We start from the raw sequence: 11,137 nt of genomic DNA on the forward strand, positions 1-11,137 counted from the left end.
GAAACTGAGGCTCTGAGTGACTGGGAACTGACCCCGCTTCTAAGCGACAATCTTCCGGGGAAATAATTTCCCACAGCCTTCATATCATCAAACCATCAGGTTATTTGTTGTCTTTAATAATCCTCTACAAAGCAGCACATAAGTGAGTTGAAATTAACATCAAGTCCTTGTGGGGAAATTGAAAACTTAATCATTCCCTTCTCCCTCATTTTTATCTGCTCTTGGGTGCACACATTTGTAATTCGGCTTTGAAACTGTCATAGGATCTTTCTTATGGTTTTTTTCTGTGCAATTTTGTGCAGGTAATCCTAAAGAGGATTCTTCATATTATTGTGTACGATCAAAATTGAACGTAGCTTGTAAAAAATGAATTGTTAATAACTGACAAAGCCTTGTGTTCTTTGAAAATACTTGTTGTCAAATGAAAAGAGACTTTAGAATGTCAATACGTTTCATTTTGTTTGTCCCCCACCCCCTTCGTCCGTGTATTCTTCCCGTGCATTTCAGATTGCTTTAATCCACAGATTAATTTTAAGGTATTTTTTGGAGTTATGTTCATAATGTCATGCTGTATAGAAAGATTATTTTTGCATGCTTTAATACATTTTTCTCTTTCATTCTCCTTTCTTTGATGTCAGGGCTGTATAAATCCAGTTTAATATGACTCTCATTTGTGAGGCTTAACACAGACACCATTATAAGGCTGAACCAAACCTCCTTCTGTTTTTCAATGATTATCTTTTTCTGTCAAAATGAACCAAGCCCTCTAGTCTCAGGATTTGTAAAAAAAAATAAATAAGTAAGGGGGAAAAAAAAAGAAGAAGAAATCAAAGCTTAGAGGGTGAGCTCAGATCGTATCTTTGCACCCACACTTTTTGTGAAGTGCTTTCCACAGGCTGGTTACATTGGATCTTGAAGATGGAGTATGTATTCCTCAGTGCTAATTCCATCAGGTTTCTTCTGAGGTTGGATATTGCAACAATTCCTTACCGCATGGTCTTTACCCTCTGAGCCCTGGTACTTCTATGTCCATGAGTTTTGCCCGGCATAGTGACATTGGGCCATTTTAAATAATTTAGACTCTGATTTATATTGGAATAAATAGATTCGCAACTGGACCATTAACACTTCTGTTTCCGTGAAAGTGCTCTGTAAAGACCGAGGATGTTATTAACTAGCGACTCCCCTGACGCGTGGTCCCTCTTCCTCCTCGTGATCTCTGACCTTTCTCTCATTTTTTACGAGTAAACGTTTGCTTTGTGTCTGAGAGCTCACAAGGTAGCAGCAGAAGTGCTGATCGTGTGCTTGGGAGGGTCCGGATTTATTGTGCTCAAATGACAATCCATGCATATTAATTAAGCTCCTGCTACGTGCAAAGCTTTGTTCTAGACTCTGTGTATAAAGATAACTGCGGTACCCTTAAATATCTATCCCTGAGGTATAATTTACTACTACTTTTCTTGGGGTTAGTTAAGCATTGTACATCAAAGCCTTAAAAAAGGGGCATATCCTTTAATTAGGTAACCCTATCTTTAAAACTATAATGTAGGTAAGTGACCGAAGACGTGGGTAAATGTTTAGTCAAAAATCAGAGTTGTTTAGAATAATGAAAGTTGGGAAACAGCCTAAAGGTTCAATAGTAAAGGATTGCGAAATTAAGGCTCCTGTATGGTCACGCAATGGAATATTATACAGCCATTTAGAGTGAGATTGTAGGCATGCCTGGGTGGCTCAGTTGGTTAAGCGTCCAACTCTTGGTTTCAGCTCAGGTTGTGATCTGGCGGTTCGTGGGTTCAGGCCCCGCGTCAGGCTCTGCACTAGGCTGTGCACTAGCCTTGGGATTCTCTCTCTCTCCCTCTCTCTCTGTCCCTCCCCTGCTCACACACACACTCTCTCTCAAAATAAATAAATAAACTTAAAAAAAAAAAAAGAAGGAGATTGTAGATTAGTGACAGGGAAGGAATCAATTATATGTTGCCACAGAAGGAAAGAAAAGGCTATAGTCAGGATGCAGTGGATGATTCCATTTTTGTAAATGGGAACGTGATGGAGTCCCACTCTTTGGGAAAAGGACAGAGGGAAATTGAGCAAGTATAAAGAGTCTTTGAGCAGTAGGATCATAAGTGGATTTTTATTCTCTTCTCTCTGCTTTGCTTACTCGCATTTTCTAACTTTCCTCCAGAGACTAGGTGTTGCTTTCGAAATCTGAACATTCTACGTAAGTTATTTTAGATGAGCAATAAATTAGAAAGTCTGTCCGTGAGCCGTGCAGGACAGCAGGCTGCCCAGAGGGACACATTGTGGTGGACATTCAGTGTGCAAGGAGCCACTCCAGGTGCCCTGTCTGTGCTTTGCTGTGACCCTCTTGTCCACCCTCATCTGACCCTTTCTGCCCCGCCCGTGGCTTTCTGTCCTGGCTTCAGAGAGCCGTGTCCTCCTTCTTCCTCGGTGCAGAACAGCCAGCTGGACGCTGGCTTGGCCAAATCTGAGTCTGTTTTCCCTTCCGCAACAAGAAGTCTAGCACCTTGGTGTGTGACTCTGGCCTCCCGGACCCGGTCTGCTAGGCAGGGTCCAAGATAAAAGACAGTCCCTGAACCTTAGGAACGCTGAGCCCACAGGGGACAGAGACAATATCGGCTCTGGCATACAAGATCCTGGCTCTGTAGTACCTACCGGGGACAATGAATATGGGCCTGGCCTCACGACTCACTGCGGTCAACGGACAGGACATGACGGTAATTCGTGGACATGACACGATCACACCCTTGAACTGTGCCCAGGCATTGGGCCCGTCTTCTTATGCTATGAGAAGTCATGCCCCAAGTAGACGCCACTCTTCAACTTGGGCTCTGGCGGGGGAGACACTTAGAGTCGACTGCCCGCATCAAGTAGCCACTGGCCCAAGGAACATGAAGGGCATATCAAGGGGATCGGAATCCAACCTGCAGCCTGGACAAGGTGGTGCCTGGAGCCCGGGGTTCAGCCCAACCCAGCTAGGCTGCAACTGACCCACTGACCTTGAGCATGAGAATAAAGGATTATGATTTTAAGCCACGGAGTTTTGTTACGCCGCATTGTAGAAATAGCTGACTTACACGGTCTCTTCTCCTCTTCCTTTCTCCTTCCCTTCCAAAACCATCTGGGCAGCGACCATGTGCCAGGAACCGTGCCTGGGACTGGAGATCTTATACAGTCCACATGTGATCTTCACACATGCGCCGTGTGAGACATTCACCGCTGTCCTGTCCGTTCTCCAGATGTGCACATCCACTCATCAGCGGGAGGTCACAGAGCCAGCCAATGGCAGAGCTGGAGGTGAAACCCAGGCACGCTCGTTCCGGAATCCCTGCTCACACCTGTTCTACCTCTGGCCTCCAGGGTCACACTGAGTCTGCAACCCCCTCACGTGGGGGACCGACTCCCAGCCTGTGGGTTGGCTGTGACGGTGGAGGGGGGACATGCGTAAAATGGGCTGTCAAGGAGCGGCTCCCTCCCCTGCCCTCCAACTCTCCCCAAGTTCTCAGAGGCGTTTTATCTGCACCAATATGACCACGGAGGGCAGAGGTTGGCAAAATACCTTCCGTGGGCCAAATCCCCTGCCCCCTATCCTCATGTGGTCCACAAGCTATAAGCGAGTCTTAACATTTTCAAGTGGTTGGGACGCAATCCAAAGAAGAATGTGTTTTGACATGTGAAAATGACAGGAAACCCAACTTTTCTTTGTTTCTAAATAGCCTGTGTTCTTCGGATCCGCGTTAAGTTTGAAGAAAAACTGCCCAGGAAGCACAGAATTACCACCACTCCAGGTTCTCCCATGACTATCACCTTGCGCTAGTGGGGTACATTTGTTACAACAGATGAGCCAATATAGACACATTATCATTAACTAAAGTTAATCACGAGGGTTCACTCGATGATGTAGGTTCCAGGGGGTTGGGCAAATTAACGGCATGTATCCACCGTTACAGTATCACAGAGTAGTTTCACTGCCTTACAAATCCTTTGCATGTGGACATAGCCTTCACTTATTCGTCCCTCTCTCCTTCCCCCCAAATCCCTGGCATCCGCAGACCTTTTTACTGTCTCCATAGTCTTGCCTTTCCTAGAACGTCATGTAGCTGGAATTGTGTAGCATGTAACCCTTTCAGAACGCCTTCTTTCACTTAGTAACAGACATGTAACTTTCCTCCACTCTTTTCATGGCTTGTGAGCTCGCTTCTCTTTAGAGCTGAATGAGATTCTATTGTCTGGATGTCCCACGGCTGATTTATCTGTTCACCTACTGAAGGACATCGTGGTTGTTTCCAAATTTTGGCGATTATGAAAAAAGCTGCTATCAACATCCGCGCGCAGGTTTTATGTGGACATAAATTTTCAACTCATGGGGCAAACACCAAGGAACACAACTGCTGGATTGGATGATAAAAGTATGATTAGTTTTGTTGGAGACCGCCAAAACGTCTTCCAAAGTGGCTGTACCATTTTGCAACCCCACGAGCCAAGAATGGGAATCCCTGTGGCTCCCTGTCCTCACCAGCATTCGGTGTTGTCAGCGGTTTGGATGTTAGCCATTCTAACAGGTGTGCAGTAGTATCTTCTTGTTGTTTTAATTTGCAATTCCCCAACGGCTTAGGATGTTGACTATTTTTCTGTATGCTTGCCCGCTCTCTGTACATCTTCTTTGGTGAGGTGTTTGCACGGATCTTATGCTCATTTTTTAACAGGGCTGTCTGTTTTTCTTACTGTTGAGTTTTGAGAGTTCTTTATATATTTTTTGGGTACCAGTTCCTTCATCGGACGTATTTTGCAAATATTTTCTCCCAGTCTGTGGCTCTTCTTTCCATTCTTTTACCAATGAAATTCACATTTGAACGTCCATAAATAAAATTTTAGTGAAACACAGGCATGCCCATTGGCTCACCCATTGTCTGTGGCTAATTTCACACTATATCAACACTGTTGCGACAGAGCCCAAGAGCCTGCAAAGCCGAAAATATTTACCAATTGTCCCTTTCCAAAGAAGTTTACCGACCTCTGATTTAGGGCATCATCGCCATTCCCTCCTTACTGGGCCTGTCATTTTCCCCGAAAAGCAATTTTCATGGGCAACGATCACGATCAAATAGTCCCTTCTGGGGTGGCTGGGTTGAAGTGTGTCAAATTCTGGCCCAAGTGGCCACTTGGCTTTTGGTGCGTCACTCTTTCACGGCCTGGTTTTGACTCCAGCCGGCCTCGCTCAAGGTCCCCCTGACCCGAGAGAGTGCTGCTGCGGCAGCCTGAACTCTCCTGCCTTTGGGGTTGCGGATCTGTTCTGCCTCCTCCCTGTGAGGCCAGCCTAGCGTCACCCCATCTCCCACATCGCCCAGCAGCCCGGGCTTCCCCGTGTGGGGAGTCGATCGCCCCCTGAAGGTGAATCTGTGTTACTGCAGGGACATCACCCCTGCAGGCAGGAATGCTTCCTTGCCAGCCTGTCTTCTCCAGGGGGTTCCCACGTTGTCCGCCTCCCCGCCCACCTCACGGGCTCACTCTGTGTTGAATTCCCGCCCCCCCCAAACTTTTGAGGATGACACTCTGAAGATTTCTTTCATCCCAGTTTCTCCTCCCAACAGCAGTAATCAATTCCAGCACAGGGGTGTCAGATAATTAAAACCAGCTCCTTGCTTTTGCATTTCCCAGTTTTCACATAGCTGCCAGCCTGATTCCCGCCCCCCCTCCTCTATATGTCTTGCCTTTGATTTTTTCTCGTGTCTTTAACATTTGGTCTTTTTTTTTTTTTTTTTCCTTTTCCAATAAGTGAAAAAAATGTAAATCTAGAAAAATGTAGGCAGATGTATGCTCTTTTTCGTGCTAAGTTTTCTCTCTTTAACGATAATAGTGTGACAAGTAAAGAGAAACAGAGAGACTTACACATTCTGTCTGGTCTTTCCTCTGCTGCCAGTTATTTCTGACTGCTTGGCATCTGACGTAAATCAATTTTCCTCCCGAACATGCATCTTCTGCCTCCCGCAGAGCCTTTGCTGGGGGCTCAGGCAGGCCATAGCCTAGCTGGTTCCTGGCTGCTCATAAAAATAATTTACCATAATTTATTGAGCACTTACTATGCGCCAGCACTTTGCTAAGGGCCCTTATGTTTCGAGGCACTGAAAAGAACACAAGCTAGGTGACTCTCTGCCCGTGCTTTCTCTTACCGTAGGTAGAACAGGTGGGTAATAAGCCTAGACTCTGACATCAGATGGCCTGAGTTCGAGTCCTGGCTTTGCCACCCATCAGCTGTGTGATCTTGGGCTTTATTTATTTATTTATTTATTTATTTATGAGAGACAGGGAGTGCGAGCATGTGCGTGAGTGGGGCCGAGGGGCAGAGGGAGTGGGAGAGAGAATCTTAAGCAGGCCTGACGCCCAGCACAGAGCCCGACGTGGCCCTTGTTCTTGCAACCCTGAGATCATGACCTGAGTTGAAATTGAGGGCCGATGCTTAACCAACTGACCCACCCGGGCGCCCCCTCCCCCACCTCAGCTTTTTGAACCTCGGTTTCCCCCTGTATAAAATGAGGATTCTTTTTTTTTTAATGTTTATTTATTTTTGAGGGGGGGGGGCGGTCCAGGAGCAGAGAGAGAGGGAGACACAGAATGGGAAGCAGGCTCCAGGCTCTGAGCTGTCAGCACAGAGCCCGACCCGGGGCTCGAACCCGCGAACTGTGAGATCGTGACCTGAGCGGAAGTCAGACGCTCAACCGACTGAGCCACCCGGCGCTCCTAAAATGAGGATTCTTAACAGTGTTTATCTCATAGGGTTGTTTTGAGAATTACTCTGTTTTAAGATTGGTGCAGCTTTGAACTGATGTGTGGTGAGCGCGTGGTGAGGGCAGGAAGTGGCTGCAGTGGCCAAGCCCGGGGAATCCGGCTGGTGTTGAGTGCTACCCTCTGCTCCCTGCTCAACCCGCTGGGCAATGGGGCGAGCTAGTGAGACAGAGGAGGTCTGCCTTGTACAGCCAACACACACACACACACACACACACACACACACACACACACACACAGCTCTTCTGTAAGAAGTACATTGGGTTAGTTCCTAAGTGTTGCCTTTTCTGCAAAACTTCCAGTCATCCCAGGGGCTCTCCAGGGTTTAGGTCTCGTATGCGGGCCTCATCCTCGGTCCCCCTGCCTCTGCATCCCAGCCCCATGCAATCAGCCCCACAGCCTCCCTCCGGAATTCCTCCAGAATCCGCCCACATCTTGCCAATCTTCATCTGAGTCCAGGCCAGGACTCGGGTTCTTGCAGCCACTTTCTCCCTGCTCCCCCGACCTCCCTCAGCCTCTTGCAACTGACTATTTTCCTATAGCAATTAGAACGGTCTTCTTAACATGCAAATCACTTTTCTACTTAGACCCTCCAAGGTTTAAGGGAAAACAGCACAGCTTCCACAAGGCCCAAGGATCTGGCCCAGCGGCCCGTTCAGTCTTCCCACCATTCCAGAGACCCGCTGGCCTTCTTTCTTATCCTTAACCACGGCCAAGTTCATCCCTTGGCCTCAGGGCTTTTGCACATGCTGTCCCTCCATTCAGGGGCCTTGACTTGACCCTCTCTCCTGGAGGGATTCCTCTTGGCTTTCAGGTCCCAGTGCAAGTGCCTGCTTGGTACCACTCTGTCCCCACTGCCCAGCCACCCTGTCTCATCACCGCTTTTTGCTTTCTGCAGAGCATGGTCACTGCTGGGAATAAACGCGCAATTGACCTATGCATGTGTCTGCTGCTCATCTCCCTCAGCTAGAACGCAAGCTGTCTGTCTGTCCACTCTGCCTTCCCATCCCCACCCCGCCCCACCCCCCAAAGTCCTGACCCCAGTGAGTGTTCCGCAAATATTTGGTGAAGAAACTCTTGAATACGTTTAGGAAAAAAAAACAGAACTTTTTCACGGAAAGAAAACATTGTTCTCAAAGATCCATCAAGTTAAGAGTCTGGAGAACTCAGAACAGAGGTTTTATATGATACACTGTAGGGTGGGAAAAAATGTTCCATGGTCAAAGAGCTATGCTCTTGCTCAAAAGAAGATAAAAGTTCAAGCTGAGGAGGTGGGAGGGAGAGTTGTGGATGACACCAGAGGACCCGCAGCGAGGCCTGGTGGCGGAGGGCTGGAGACCCTAGAGCACAGAGAACGTGCAACCCCTTCCTGGGGTCTCTGCGCCCGGCAAAGTGCCTCAATGGCAAAGATGCCTCCCTTCCCGAACGCCTGCTCTGGAGTGGCAAGAAAGAGCTTTCTGGGATCCCAGTGGGGGGGGGGACACAAATCAGGCAGGTTGGGGAACCCGGAGAGGCCTGGCAATAGAAGGAGGGGATACAGAGTGATGTCTGGGGACCTAAGGAAGCAGAGTGGGGCAGGTGTCACAGCAGTGAGTGCAGAATTACGTGGCAGGGGTTAGCACACAGACCAGGCACCTTACACCAGCCTTGCACGCCCCATCGGATGGAACCGGAGGAGGAGGAGAAATGGGTGCCCCCAGGCCATGGATGACGGGAGAGCATGTCAGAGGGGAGAGGAGAAGAAGCCTTAGCTGACTGAGCTTGAGAAAACATGACCTTGACGGTTCATCTCAGACTGGCAAGATTCAGTTTCACTCCCAGGACAGAGGGGTTTGGAGAGTTCAGTTCCGTTGGAGAGAAGTCGTTGGCCTCTCACACATGTGCTGCTGAGCCAGAGCAGATAGGTCATTCTCTCCACATGACATTCAAGTAACACAGAATGTTCGCTAACATGTGGTGAGAATTTGCCAGGGGCCCGGCACCGATCTAACATTTTGCTTGGGATTTAGGTCCAGGTCCTTCGTTGCAGGCAACAGAATCCACATTAGCAAACTCACACCGAAAGGCATCTCTTCAAGTTTATTTATTGGGTTCCTTACGGACTTTTGGACATGACCAAAGAACCAAGCTTGAATGCTACTCAGACCCAGGAGAGTACTGGACAACCCTCGGGTCAACAGAACCCCCAAATGCTCCAGCCCACTGTGTTTACAGAAAGCCCTCTGTTGCTCACAGCTGCAAATTGCCACCCATGGGGTTTGAGACTGAATGTGCAAAAATCCTGTATTTCCCCCGGAAGACCCAAGACCAGATACATTGTCTCTGTGCTTTTCAAAAAGGCCACTCTCCCAGCCTGCGGCCACCTTCTTCCACAGCGCATGTCCACCTCTGAGTCCCGAGTGAACACAATGGATTCGTGGGTCCCCGATGCAGAGGAGTCCAGGGAACTGGGTTTCCAGCTTTCCAGATGCCACAGTACAGGCAGGAAGCCTGGAAAGGAATCGGGATAGGTGCTGAGTCAGCTGTGCGTGCGATAACATTTGCATTTTCCAGATGAAGAAGCTGAGTCTTCTGATTGAGTCTTTTGATTCTCCTTGAGTCTTGATGGTCAGGAAGGAGCCCCACTCCTCCTGGTTTAGAAGAACTTGAATTGTTTCACTGTTTTCCCTTAGCACATAAAAGCCCCCAGGTGCGGCATGTTCAAAAGCATCCTCCCTCAGAAAACCCACCCCCAAATCAAGAAGAGGTCATAGCTCAAGGACATTGCTCCTTCTCGGGACCACGGTAATATCCCATCTCTCCTGAGTTTTCTCTCTAAGCCACCACCTGCCTTCTCCTGCCGGCTCCTCTCTTGGGACCTCTGGCCCAATTTTTATTTGCTGCCCGAGTTCTTTCAGTTTCCCTTCCATTTCTTTGACGTTTCCCTTTGTGTCTGTAACTGCAACTCCTTATCTAACAACAAGGAGGCTATGATTTCAGATTGAAGTCCTTATGAAATTGCCTCTCGACTCACCTTCAAAATTGTTCCCTTTGGATACTTGAAGCTCTGCTTCCTCTCCCCCCGGCTCTGTAGAACAGTAGCCGCATTGCAGGATGCATTTCTGCAAAACAGTTCAGGCGTTCGCCCCTTCTCTCCGAGGCTGGGCAGGACTTCAGTCTAACCGTCCTGGGGAGCGCTCCCTCTGTTTGGGTTCAGCTGTGAGCTGGCTGGACAGTGACGGTGCCCTGGGAAATTCTCCTGCCGCCAGCCTACTCCTCGACCTTCTCCTACCTGGAGGCACAGGTGGGGCCTCAGGGAAGGACTTCCATCGGGGAACATCATTCATAGCAATGCCCCAAACCAACCAAGCAAAACTTAAAGGAGGAAGGGAAGGTCAAACAATCAATCCTAAATGTAGGAAGTCACTCACAAACACACCCTGCGTTCCCGGAGTGGATTCAAGTCAACAAAGAGCGCTCAGATTTGAGTTCTAGAAAGGATCCTGCGTCTACCCAGAGGTGCAAGGCGTCTTTGTGACTCGGGCTGACACCGTGCCCTTTGCCCTCTTTCTTCTGTGCGACCAGGACGCTGGCTTCGTGTAAATGGCCCTTGTCCCCACTTCTCGAGAAAAGTGAGCCCTTTGCAGCGCCATTGGGCTACCGCAGTTTGGCCCCTCCCAGTGAGGGACCCAGGGTTTGTCATGTGACCTAGCTCTGGCCAATGGGAAAAGGGAAGGGGCCATGGGGGGGGGGGGTTGTTTTTTTCCTGGCCAAAAAAGCTGTAGCAAGTCTTTTCTCCATGTTCTTTACTGTATTCGATGTAGATGGTAACTCATTGAACTGAAGCTGCCATCTGGTGACCAGGAGGAAAAGGCCAAGAGAACTTCAGGGATGGAGACCGAGAGTCGTGTCCTTTTGAGTTTCTTCTTATGTGAGATCATTAAATATCTTTACTGGTTATGACGGGAGTGGGAAATTTTTTTTCTGTAAATGGCCAGCCAGTAAATACTTTCAGCTTTTCAAGTCAACGACTCAACCTTGCCGTTGTAGTGGGAAAGCACATATGAGCAATATGTAAACGAGGGAGTGTGACTGGCTTTCAACAGAACTTGATGAAACTGGACTTTGAATTTCATATAGTTTTCAAATGTCCTGAAATATTTCCTTTTTGGGTTTTTTAAAACTGTTTAAACTGTAAAGATATTCTCAGGTCATGGGCTGCACCAAAGCAGGTGGCAAGCCGGATTTAATCCCTGGGTTGAGGCATTAATCAGTGGGTTTTCAGTTACTGGAAGCTGAATGCCTTCTAGAGGATTCTAGCATCCGACTTTCCATTTCACAGGTAACAAAGCTGAGG

The 11,137-nt window shown here is 48.3% G+C and overlaps 1 long non-coding RNA gene across 2 annotated transcripts; it reads right to left on the bottom strand.

The window, feature by feature from the left end:
- Positions 1–8,865: 8,865 nt before the first annotated feature.
- On the bottom strand, positions 8,866–10,516 carry LOC113603381 (uncharacterized). 2 transcript variants are annotated; one of them, XR_003424954.2, is made up of 2 exons: positions 9,815–10,516; positions 8,866–9,291 (listed from the first exon to the last, which is right to left on the bottom strand). It is a non-coding gene; the product is annotated as an uncharacterized LOC113603381 (long non-coding RNA). The 2 variants fall into 2 exon arrangements; XR_008290179.1 differs by having other exon boundaries at positions 8,866–9,431.
- Positions 10,517–11,137: the final 621 nt, after the last annotated feature.

This window comes from Acinonyx jubatus, chromosome D1 (genome assembly GCF_027475565.1).
Source record: "Acinonyx jubatus isolate Ajub_Pintada_27869175 chromosome D1, VMU_Ajub_asm_v1.0, whole genome shotgun sequence".
Lineage (NCBI taxonomy): Eukaryota > Metazoa > Chordata > Mammalia > Carnivora > Felidae > Acinonyx > Acinonyx jubatus.